This window comes from Elgaria multicarinata, chromosome 5 (assembly GCF_023053635.1).
Source record: "Elgaria multicarinata webbii isolate HBS135686 ecotype San Diego chromosome 5, rElgMul1.1.pri, whole genome shotgun sequence".
NCBI lineage: Eukaryota > Metazoa > Chordata > Lepidosauria > Squamata > Anguidae > Elgaria > Elgaria multicarinata.
The window spans coordinates 39,808,454-39,820,504 of record NC_086175.1 but is presented as its reverse complement, the minus strand read 5'-3'; the positions used below and the strand labels follow the sequence as shown (position 1 = coordinate 39,820,504).

Sequence of the window (12,051 nt, the reverse complement as noted above, 5' to 3'; positions counted from 1 at the left end):
TTTTAAGCTATAGAACCCCTCTGTTAGGCTGCATATACACCATATTCTCTGTAGCACTGTGGGAGCTACCTGCTCTTATAGAAATAGCTCTGATCCAGAAACATTACAGTAGCACCATGATATTATAAATTAAATAGAAATGGTAACCAGCTATTGGTAAAAAAGAAAAGAAAAGAAAGAAAGCTTGCTCACTTTTCTTCCATAATTCTAAGTTACAGTTACTTCTATTAGTTCCATAGAAATCAATGAAGGACTAAAATTGACTTGACAATCTTAAACAGCTACTGATCGAAACCATTCTACTTCTGATGGAACCAACACTATTGAAAGTGATTGTTCTTGAAATGGCAGAGAATTGTTGAGGGTGAATTTGTGGAGGGGGGCACAGCATGCAGGGAGGGAAAGGTTAACCCTTCTTTCCCCAACTGTGATCTCCCTAGAGATTCCCCATCCACTCACCCATGCAATTAAGGGCTGAAAGAAACATTGATTTAAATCTGTGTCTAACAGCTATGTCTTCTTTATGTTTAACCTAGAGTAGGTGCATTTAGATCTTAAAAGATGCCACACATGCCCCTCCCCCCCTGGGCTGGGGTCCCAAAATCTAGTACCTACGCTTGAGTAAAAAAAAAAAAAAAGAGAGAGAGAGACTTATTTGCTAGGTATGGATTTAACGTGATGCGTTTCGTCCCTATGAGAATGGAAAGTGCATGGAATCCCTGATTAGGTAAGCCTGGCAATAAATTTAACTTGCAGGTAAATCAATATGGATTAAATAACACAAAACGTTCTTAATTGTGAAAGAAGTCAGCCAACAATGCAAATTATTGGCCCTGTTCAGAAGACACCTTAAACCACGGTGGTTAAGGTTTAAGGTGTCTTCTGAACAGGGCCGTTGAAAAAGTTAAAAAACTTCCTTGAAGGCTTTTAAGAGACTATGCCGGCATCTGGATGATAAGATTTAAGCTAAGTTAATAGTAACTCATTGCAGGTGCTTGGGCAGGATTATTTTTGAGGTTACCTCCAAAGTCTATCTTATGATTCTGTGAACCATAGCTTTTAATCACAGACAGACAGGTTCCCCATTAAGCTCCGTTTTGCTTCATGAGCCAGTACACACACTTGAGGAACTCTCTCGCCATTCAGAGAGAACAATGGCTCCCCTTGGTGAAAAGGACAAGGAAGCAACACATAGGAAGCAACTATTTTGAACCATAAAAGTTCTAGCCGTGGAAGGAGCTTGCTTTGGCATATGACGTCATGGAAATCTCAGATTTAGACAAAAAGAGTTCTGTTTACCTCTAAGGGTGCAATGCTATGCATGTTTAGAGAGAGCTAAGCACTACAACATCCAATATTCCCCAGTAGGGAGTTATAGGACTTAGTTCTGTCTAATCATGCAGAGCATTGTGCCCTAAATTGTTTTAACAAAAATGCTAACACAGAGGAATTGGACCACCTCCAAGTTTTGCAGGGGATGGGGTGTCAACAGCATAGTACATTCTGGTATGCCTCCAACACTGGTCATCCCCCAAACCCTGGCAGGCTTACCAGGCATTGGGAAGGGGCAACAGCACCAATTGTGCTCTAATGAGGACTGGACTTGGAGTGCTATTTCAATTTCCTAAAATGCCCTACATCACATCTAATGTAGCATCACTCCAGAATGCTGTGGGCAGTTAAAATGGCAGCTCCAAGCTACACAGAGTTCAATTATATATCAAAGAGTAAGGGGAAGGGACAGAATAGGCATCAATAGTTAGCTGCTCATGGATACCCAGTGCTAACACTGGCCCCCAAGAGAAATAAAAATGAAAGTTTTACCAAGAAAGACTATACATAATTAACCAAAATCTACCCAAAGTCCTATCACTTGAGTGATGCTATTGGCCATTTAAATCTAAAAGGACAACATAGAACCATCTTTTGAGCTTGATGGTAAAGTGACACATCCTGGACCAAGAAGAAACCATGTAGCAAAAATATATTGAGGGAAATAATGTCATAAGTTAGTGATCCATAGATAAAGGTGATACAGGTCTGCATTTCAAATACATTTGATTGCTGAAAGCCTGTGCTATGTCCCTAGAACTAGGTAAGCAGAGATACCCTTATAGAATGATTTTCATGTTAATAAGGAAACATATTTTATAACAGATTAATGCATTCTAAATTGCACTGGTTTTGATGCAAATGCCAAGGGGAGACTGTGTAAGTTGGGTCTGGGTGAGAAGATAAGTGTAATCACGACTTCCAGATGTCACTGTTGTTCAATGATACATTAAAAGGTTGCCTAACCTTTTCAAACCACAGCTTTCTATTCTGCGCAATAACAGTGCACAAGGTGGCATGTACTATACTCTTGGGAGGGGGCATACTTCAGTGGTAGAGCACACATTTTAGCTAGAGCCCTTAGCTCAGTGGACCCATACAGAATATGCCAGTATACCCTGGCATATTCTGTTTAAAATAATCTCACTCAAGTAACACAGCTAGAAAGATCTTAGGCCCTACATAGCTGCTACCAAGCAAAGTAGATATACTGAGTTACATAAATCAATGGTTTATCTCTGCATAAAGCCATTGCCTTTTTCTTGGAGACTTTGCGACATTCTCAAAGATTTGTGTTAAGTCTACTCTTTGGAACCCCTTTTCACACCTGGATGGTGGTATTTCCTGTTGTTCTTTAAAGCTTTAACTAATATTACAAAGTTAATATGCTGCAGCCCTATGACACTATTGAACCATTTTTCCAGAAATCACAGAAGGCTTAATTACTTTATCTGAAACTCTAAGAACACTGGAAAGTCTACACAAGTCATTCAAATAATCAAAACTTCTTTTTTATGTCAGAGCTTAAAACGCAGCATAATCATGAAGATGTATTCTGTGGAAAAATAAATATATACCATTTACAAGTGAATGCAATTCTGTCACAAGTTACTCTACCTGGTTAATGGCTCCTACCAACAATTTAAAGAAATGATCTTTGGATAATGAACATTTGGTTTCTAATTTCTGATAGACCAGCTCCAATTTACCAGGAGAACCTCAACTGTGTGGTTTCATCTCCAAAACAAAATGAAATCTGGCATGTACTGACACAATATTCAATATTATAGAATATGTTTACTGGGCACAGAAGTTAAGGCAATTACCTTAACTTTAATTGTTTATGCTTTTGAGTGTGCAAGTGAATTTGTTCATGCCTTTATTCATTCCTTCAACTGGATGGGGTAAGGGGCTTTATGGCTCAAAGACTGCATTGGATCTGGGTAAGCATGCTGTGGGCTGCATACCATGGGTAGCAGGACAGGCCAAAGCAGAACAGACCAATGTGCTTGCCTGGACTCAACAGCCTATTCTCTCTCTCTCTCTCTCCCACACCCACACCCACACCCACACCCACCCCATATGGAGAGGTAGCAAACTGCCCATGCCTTGTATTGACAGTTCACTGCCTTTCTGTGCTGTGGAGTGACAAATGGAGCCCCTTTCTTTCTGCACAGCATAGAAAAGCTGTAACCTCCAACCAGCAGCTTCTCATGGAAAAGCAATGGAAAAAGGAGGGCTGGCTGGGGTGAGGGAGCAAGCATGGGGAGAGGCTGATAGAGCAAATGGGGAAAGCCATGCAGACCATGCTCACCAACCAGAGGTCCTTCATGCCTACCTTAAAATTAAAGTTTTGTTTTGTTTTTATCATAGAATTGTATACATTTAACAGAAGTTCAAGATGGATTTGTGTCCCAGTTCATTTCTGTTTCTGTTGATGCATCGCTGATATTGACACTCCATCCCATTGCAGTTTAGTTTCAAGGAAATGGATACATCTTGATTTTAATGAAGGTAAATTAAATTAAAATATAATGCCTCTACCTGGAAGAGTTAGAGGTTATTATCAAGTCAGAAGTGCAATTAAAAGGGCCTTTATTGTCAAAGACAGTAAGCAGTATTCATGAGCAATACTAGTCATGAAAACAACTAGCATAAATTGTCCATAAACTAAAATAAGTGGGAAAAGAGATTGGATGTGCATGTAAATTGCAGCTTGCTTTTGACTACTTTCTTACATAATAGCATGTGAAATAAATAAGCATTTCATTTAATGTGTTAAAATGTGCGTACATAGTATCCTCAGTTGTCACCACTCTGAATGATAGCAGCTCAGATAAAGACAGAGTCTTTCAGTGCTGAAGCAGGATGATTAGTGATGAAAAAAGGACTCTTGACATACTCAGCACTGGGACTACGCCATTTTGATACCAAGATTAACATAAGTATCAAACAGAATGGACACAGATGGTCATTTACTAAGTGCAACTTACATCACAAATTAGTTTGGAAGCCTGTCATTAGTCTACATAGTAAGAAGAGTTTTTCATCCGCTTTTACTTTTGAAATATGGGGAAGTGGGGGAAATGTTAATGTTCTTACTACCATGTGGGCAAATAGCACAGATGACCAGCTATCCCACACAATTGTACGTCCATTTTGATAAGCTGTTTGCCATTGATAAATGGCCATGGGCACTACACACCAGAAATTTAGTATTTTACAGAACTAATAAAGCAAAGTTTAGCAGGCAGCGTCATTGCATGAAGAATATTGGTTATTCTAGGTATCATGAAGAAAAATTTGGAGTGGGAGTAAAGAGAGAGAGCCTGGATGAAATGAATTTCATATGTGTACACACTTAAACTGAACACATTTGTCCCAACCTAGAACCCACTGTAGTTTTAAAAAGCCATTTACATGTGACAAACTTGGATTACTGCATGGGGATGTGAATGCACGTGCAAATGTACATTTGAACGTACATTGCTATGGAAAGCAGGTATAATTCGGTTTTCTCTAGAAACTGGCATATCTGCAGATCCTAATTGGTCATGTATTTCTAAAACAATCTGTTTGATTTACAACAGTAGTGATTAGCAAGTGGCAGTTCAGTTCCATATTTGGAATGTCCTAAGGCCTAAAAGTCCAGTAATTTCAGGAAATGTTGTAATGGAAAAGAATAATACTACCAACAGGAAACTATCCAAGTCAACCGTTTTTTCTATTACACCATTTAATGCAATCAATGTCTATTGTCCCTAGAGGCCACAGGGATCACAGCAAAGCTCAGGAAATGAAGATTCTAATTTATGTAAGGAAAGACTCTGAGTGTGATGGTATCACTTATGATAATACTATATGGCCGTCAAGTAGACATCATTTTAGTGTCTCATATCTTTTAAACTAGAAACAAGAATGTTTTGGAGCTGAACTACACATTTAAAAAATAGGACTGTAACATGTCAGAAAGTAGTATGTCTGTGTGTAAATGATTGTTTACACACAGAGAAAACTATAAACTAAAACAATTAAATAGAACATCAATGGACAATTAAATATTTCATGAGAAAATTTATTTAAGGACGCTATTTTTATGTAGAAATTTTATACATATTGTGAAGAAATACTATGTATGTAAATAAGTGGTGCTCTGTAATGATCAAATACTTGTGCAACCTCTGTGAGGCTATATAATGTAGGCCTGAGGCCTAGCTTTGTTACTGTCAAGAGCCTACATAGGAGCTCTGCTTGGCGACATATTCTGAAAAGGGGCGGGGGAGTTGATCACTTTTATATTTCTAGATGGGGCTGGATAAGGTAAATTCAATTTTGATTGGTCTGGGAAATATGAGATTCTGATTGGCTGGTGATTCAAGGAAAGTGGAAAAGAGCAACTGAAAAATGACACTTGACAGGGATTCCGTTAGACAGCTGGTAAATCAAGGAGAAAGTTGGTATGTGTTGTGTGTTAGAAGGGCTAGGACGAAGTGAATAGCTAAGTCCTGAATATGAAGTTATTCCTTCTGATAATCATGGCTGGTGAAGATTTGGAATAGGGAGCAGGTGGCTGTGTTGCCCTCTCACCTGGAATGAAGTCACAGGAGACATGAATGGGATTAAGAGTTACAACTTTATTCTCAACATTAAATCTGCAACAAGTCAATCAACAAATTCCAGTGAAGTGCAGGCACCGTCTCTGCAGGGAGACCTCAGTTGGCAACTATAGCCTCCCTGTGGGTAAACCACTCTTGCTCAAAGCACCAGTATGCTATTGTAGGCAATCTGGGCTTTTCCTTGCCTGTCTGCCCTTTTGGTGAACTGAGGGGCCCATGGTTGGCCCTTCCCATCGCTGCTGGGTGAACAAGACACCACATGGTCCAAGGCCAGCTCACAACCAACCACACTCACGAGCTGGCTAGCAATGAGAAACAGGTTGAGTGAGCCTCTCCTCACCCTCTAGGTGCCTCAGGGTGCTCACCAAGTCACATACCACCTCTTTTGGTTGCACAGTTGTGACCAGCATCAAGCTAATTAGAGAAATTAGAACACACACACACACCCAAACCACCTCAATGTGGGGTATGCAAAAAAAGAGGTGCCTGTCAGCCAATCAAACCACACTGGGACATTCTTACTCAGCCCCCAGAATAAGTGACTGGCTAATCCCAAACTAACCAGAGGGAGGGTGGGTAGCCACTCAAAGCAAGAGACCATGCATCTGGGTAGGTCTGATTTATAAGTATATCCCAGCCCAGCAGACAGACCATGCCTGCATGAGAGAGCTGGATAGGAATTGGAAAGATACACTGCAAATATAATAAATCTTGTTTGCTCCACTTAATTTAGGATGAAGATTACATTGGTAGTTCTGGCGTAAGGCTGCAGAAGATGTAATCTATGGAGGACCATGTTTTGGAATGGGATGAGAGAATTAAGGATTGTGGCTGTTTGATTTTCTGTATCTACTATGATAGCACAGATCCAACCAACTTAAAAAACAAGAGCAACCAATCACTCTCTGCAACCTTTCTTCCAACCACATAATCACTGTTTAGAATGAATTTACGGAAGGTGACAGACTTCATCATGGGTTTACATACAGCATGCCCAAAGACTGGTTTGCATACAGTATGCCCAAAGATTGCTTATTTGCTTTTCTGTTTTGACACACTACTGAAACGGATAGCTGGCCAAGAAGATTAAATAGGATTGTCAAAAAGATTATGGTTTAACTGTACAGAAACGGATACAGTGCTCCGTAATACACTTCCTGTTTACGGCTTCCCACATCTACTCCTTTAACTGGTAGTGGGGAACCAAACAAAACTTTCATTCTGAAGGTTTTCCTAGAAAAAAAAATTAGGAGCATTTTTAGCCAGCTTGCAAAACGAAGTGAAGGAAAAAATGCATGTAAACATCATGCTGGACATAATATAATGGTTTCAGTATTGACATACACAGACAATTTGATCTGCAGTATTAGATTAAGATCTGATGCATTAGATTACACAGCAGACTCTTCAGAAAAAGAAAAACAGGAGGGAACCAACCAAATACTGGGAAAGGAGGAAAGAAAACATCAGAGACGAAACATCAGAGTTAGGAACATAGGAAGCTGCCTTATATTGAGTCAGACCAATGGTCCATCTAGTCCAGTACTGTCAACACTGACTGGCAGCACCTCCCTAGGGTTTCAGGCAGAATCCTATATTGTAAATAATTTTATTTGGGGTCAGTTTCAGTAGTTAAAAGCTATTGCTCATTTAATATATTTTTTCCATTAAACAACCTAAAAGAAGAGAAAATTTAATATTTCTTGGCAGCCTTTCTCTACCGGTGTTAATTGGGTGTTAATTACATGATTTGGAATTCTTGAATAATACAGACATAGCCTGATTCTTAGCAGAATGATTCTCTTTGTTCATTTATTCATTCAAAAAGTCATAGAAAGCAAAATACTTCAAGGGCTCATATCATGGTTCAAAATCAGCTAACCCATTCCCTAGTTCTTTTTCTATTATTTGGGTAAAACAAAAAACAAAGACTGTTCTGATCTGTAACTGTTATACAGAATACTCATCCTCAAATGGTCCTATTAACATCCCTTACAAATGAACTTCCAGATTTATTATGCTATGTATGAAGAGAACAACATAAAGTCAAAATCCTGTTACATGCAGCACTTTATACATAATTTAAGAAGTCAATTTCCTCTTTAGATCTGGACCTTTGCCTGCTGAGAACAAGAAGTCTTTACCACTATTATTAAATATTTACCATATGGTTGCTCCAACTTCCTTGCAAAAATCACAGCATACAAATGTTATACTTTAGAAATAAAATGCAAAAAGTACATTTAGATGCTAAACTGGTAGCAGATGGATAATCATCCGGAAGCACTATGCAAGAGTTGAAATTCCAGCTTTCAGTAAAGACATTCAATGCTGAAGAAGCTATAAAACCCAGCCGCCACCACTATATTTCACTTTACTGCAACATTTATCTAAAACAACTTGTTTCCCATAATTTCCCATAAATGTAGAGCCTCGTTTGCACTACAGTGCACACCCAGACTTCCTACATATGTATGCTTCCCCATTCACCTCAATGGAAGGGGCTTTGGTGTGTGTAGAACTTTGCATAATCAGAGCTGCCTCCTCCATTGAAGCAAATGGGGAACAATGGTGCATGATATGAATCAAAACTCCAGAAAGGACTACTGAATTGAGTTAAGTATTATTTCAATTAAAGAACAGTGATTTGTTACTTTAAATGTTTACAGTACCACTATAGTAAACAGATTCTTCCAGAAATCTGGTCATTTCAAATGAGAGTCTGGTTCCAGAATGAAAATTCTCTCTCATAGACTATTGTGTCTCTCTGGGTATGAGGAAGCTAAGACAACAGTTGTACTTACTGCTTCAAAACATTTTTCAAACATTTGGTTATTCTTTGCTAAGCACTCTCCAAATGGTCACTTTGCGCCAACAAAAATACATAATTCCATCACTACAGTGATTTACTATTACTAAATGTACTATTAGCTTATTGCTGAAACAGACTAATATGCATATAATCTGTATCATCCGCACTAACATGATGTGAAAATTCATACTACTGTATACCAGAAATGTGTGTTGGCAAACCTCAAACACTGCTGCTCCGCAAATGAGCAATTATCCCCAATCTACTTTGGACAATATAAGAATGTATTCCAAAATCCCTTATGGGCAGAATTGCCTCACATGCATGCAGGCACCTGCCATGGTGAGGCAAATGTCAGGGCCTGCAGTTGGCAAATAAGATAAAATAAGACAAGTCAGTCAGAGACTCATATACAAAATGAAAGTAATTTGGAGCTGCATAAGCTAGATCCTCTTGCATTTGGCACCAACGTTAAAACTAAAGATGTGTTTCTTCCAAGTCTCTACTGACTGTCCAGGAAACAGCTGGAAGAATCTAAAGCATTTTTAGAAAGTCCTGATGCCCTGGCAAACATTCCCCATCTCAACAAAACATGTTATAATGTATGTGGAAGAGCTGGTTACATTTTCTCAGATTCAAATGGAAAGCACTTAATGAAAAATGAGCTTCACAGAATTAGCTTATATCTTCATAGATTCTTTGGTTGTAGCACATCCATATTTGACAGTAGGAAAAATTACACAACATGCTCCCTTCTTACAGGTATGTAAATAGTCAACTTGCCTGCAATGGGCAATAATTGATGCTAGACAAGCAGAAGCAGATAGGGAAGACTTGGGAACTAGATGAAAATACGTCCCTTGATCATCCCTTTTTATACATGTCAGTGTGCCATAAATGACTTACACAAATATTTATGGTCACTTTATGAAATATACAGAAACATTACCAAGCAAGGAGACCACTTTATTTTAATGCATTGCCACCTGGTCCTTCCCATTAGGTTCATAGTAGTCTCTGTATTATTCTGCTCTACTAGAAAACAAATAGTTGGTCTAAATTTGGCCAGAGTCTGCAATATAATAATATTATTGAAAAATGTCATAACTACAAGAACAATTAAATTAAATGTCTCCAGTCCCCAGGTTTGCAGTTTTCCCTTCCATTTATGTATTGTATGTCCAATAATAAGTGCATTTTTCTAGTGATACCCATCTCACATTAAAACTGAATGACACTTTGATATATTATGGTTTTCATAGTAATGGCTCCTCCAGTTACAAGAACAAAGGATAACAGAATTAGAAATATAATGGATTACTAATCTAAATAACTAAATTTAGATTGAAAATCCCCAACATTTAAGACACAATGGGCCAGTTTGTATGATAAAAATAAGCCACCATATTCAAGCCCCAGAGGCTTGTTTAAATCATGGGTTACTGGAGGGTTGATTCTCCCTCCATCAAGCCATGGTGCCAGGGTTTAGACAACACATCAAGCCATGCATGGGCAGTGATTATGGAAATCAAGCAACAGTGGCTTATTTTGATCATGTGAACTACGTTACTATTTTCACTTTGCCTTTTTCTGAGAATAGATACTACTGGTTTGTGGGGAAAAGCATACTGTACCACTGGTTTAAACTTTATAAATGGATTTGCACATATTATAAACATGAATTCAGTTGCCAAGATTATGCTAGAACTAAAAAGCAACCAGGTTACATAGGAAAATAGTAATACCAATCATTTGAATTGTCCCTAAGTCAAATGTCCTTTTTAAAAAAGGCACAGTAAACCATGATCATGAGTAGTTATCACAATTATCTAAAATTAAGAGTTATGATTACACACGTAATCATGCCACACAGTGAGAAATGGAGCCTTTGTTACTGTGCAGTAGACAAAAGTTCCTATCTCTAAACAGCTGCTAGTCAGAGATAAGAGAGGGGTTTGAGAAGAAAGCTGCTGAGTTATTCAGTCCTGCTTACTTGTGAGTAGACATGCAGAGGCTTGGTATTTGGGATGCTATTTTAAAGTGCTGCAGGTAGATTTAGTCCTGCTTTCTTCTGATTAGGCTTAAAATTGCCCCTACCTACTTTACCTTCAACCCTGCCCACAGATGGAATGTAGTGCACAAGACCTTTCCCGTATTGGAATTCAGTTCTCAGGCTGAAAAGGGGTCCTCACCCTGCTCTACAACTTTTCACCACTCCTGGTACACTTCTGATATGCAACCAACAAAGAGATAAGAGACAGGAGGAGGAAGTAAGGTATAGGTTTGTAAATAAATTGATTACTATAAAACCACATTGGCCCCGTTCGGACAACACGCTAAACCATGCTGCTTAACCATGAAATTTTAACCACTTTGTGGTTAAGCAGCATGGTTTAGCATGTTGTCTGAATGGGGCCTGTAAGTCCTTAGCGCTACAGAAGAAACTAAACCCATATAGGCTATCTGGAACTGAAGGAAGAAACTATATATATATATATATATATATATATATATATATATATAGGCTAGCAACTTTTAAACCAATGTATAGAAGCATAAATGTACTAAGTCAGTTGCAGTAAAGAACAGTGTGGATGCACCTTAAAGATAAACATTAATTGTGGCATAAGCTTTTGTGGAATGTCCATTTCATAATTTGCCAAGTGCAGACAGAGTAAGAGGGGAGTAAATATGTAAATATGAAAAATAGTAGTTATTAATACAGGTCTGTATTAATAACTACTATTATTTATAGTAGTCTGTACAGCACCATGTACATTGATGGTGCTATATAAATAAATAATAATAAATAATAATAGTTACTACTGTACAGCTCCCACATATTGGAAGCTACACTTTCCAAAGACACAAGAACTAGATTTGAAGTGATGGAGAGATTATAAAGATACAGTATTTGGGTTTTTACATTTTTTTATTGTAGTGAATCACTGCTTCTGATCTACATTTGCTTCAAAATTATTAATATTTTGTTACACAGGTTCAGGGACAATGGGTGAAATTTCACATTTTGCTTCATTGCTCTAACAAACAATTTGGCTCAACATCACCTGGAAGCTGGGAAGCACAATGCTAAACATATCAGTAGAATTTCGATAACTAGCTAACTGCATAAAAATGCTATTCATTACATTTTTACCATGCATGATTATTTTTCTCAGGTTATTTCAAAATATAGAAAGAAAAAATAGCATGAATATTACATAAAGTGTATTTAATATATCTACTCAGAATGCCACATCTAATATATACATATATCTATATCTATCTATC

General features: G+C 38.0%; 1 protein-coding gene across 1 annotated transcript in view; it reads right to left on the bottom strand.

Annotated features, from left to right (window-relative positions):
* ATP11A (ATPase phospholipid transporting 11A) overlaps positions 1–12,051 on the bottom strand; it is a 108,070-nt gene that overhangs the window by 80,701 nt on the left and 15,318 nt on the right. The gene's annotated exons all lie outside the window — the stretch shown is intronic.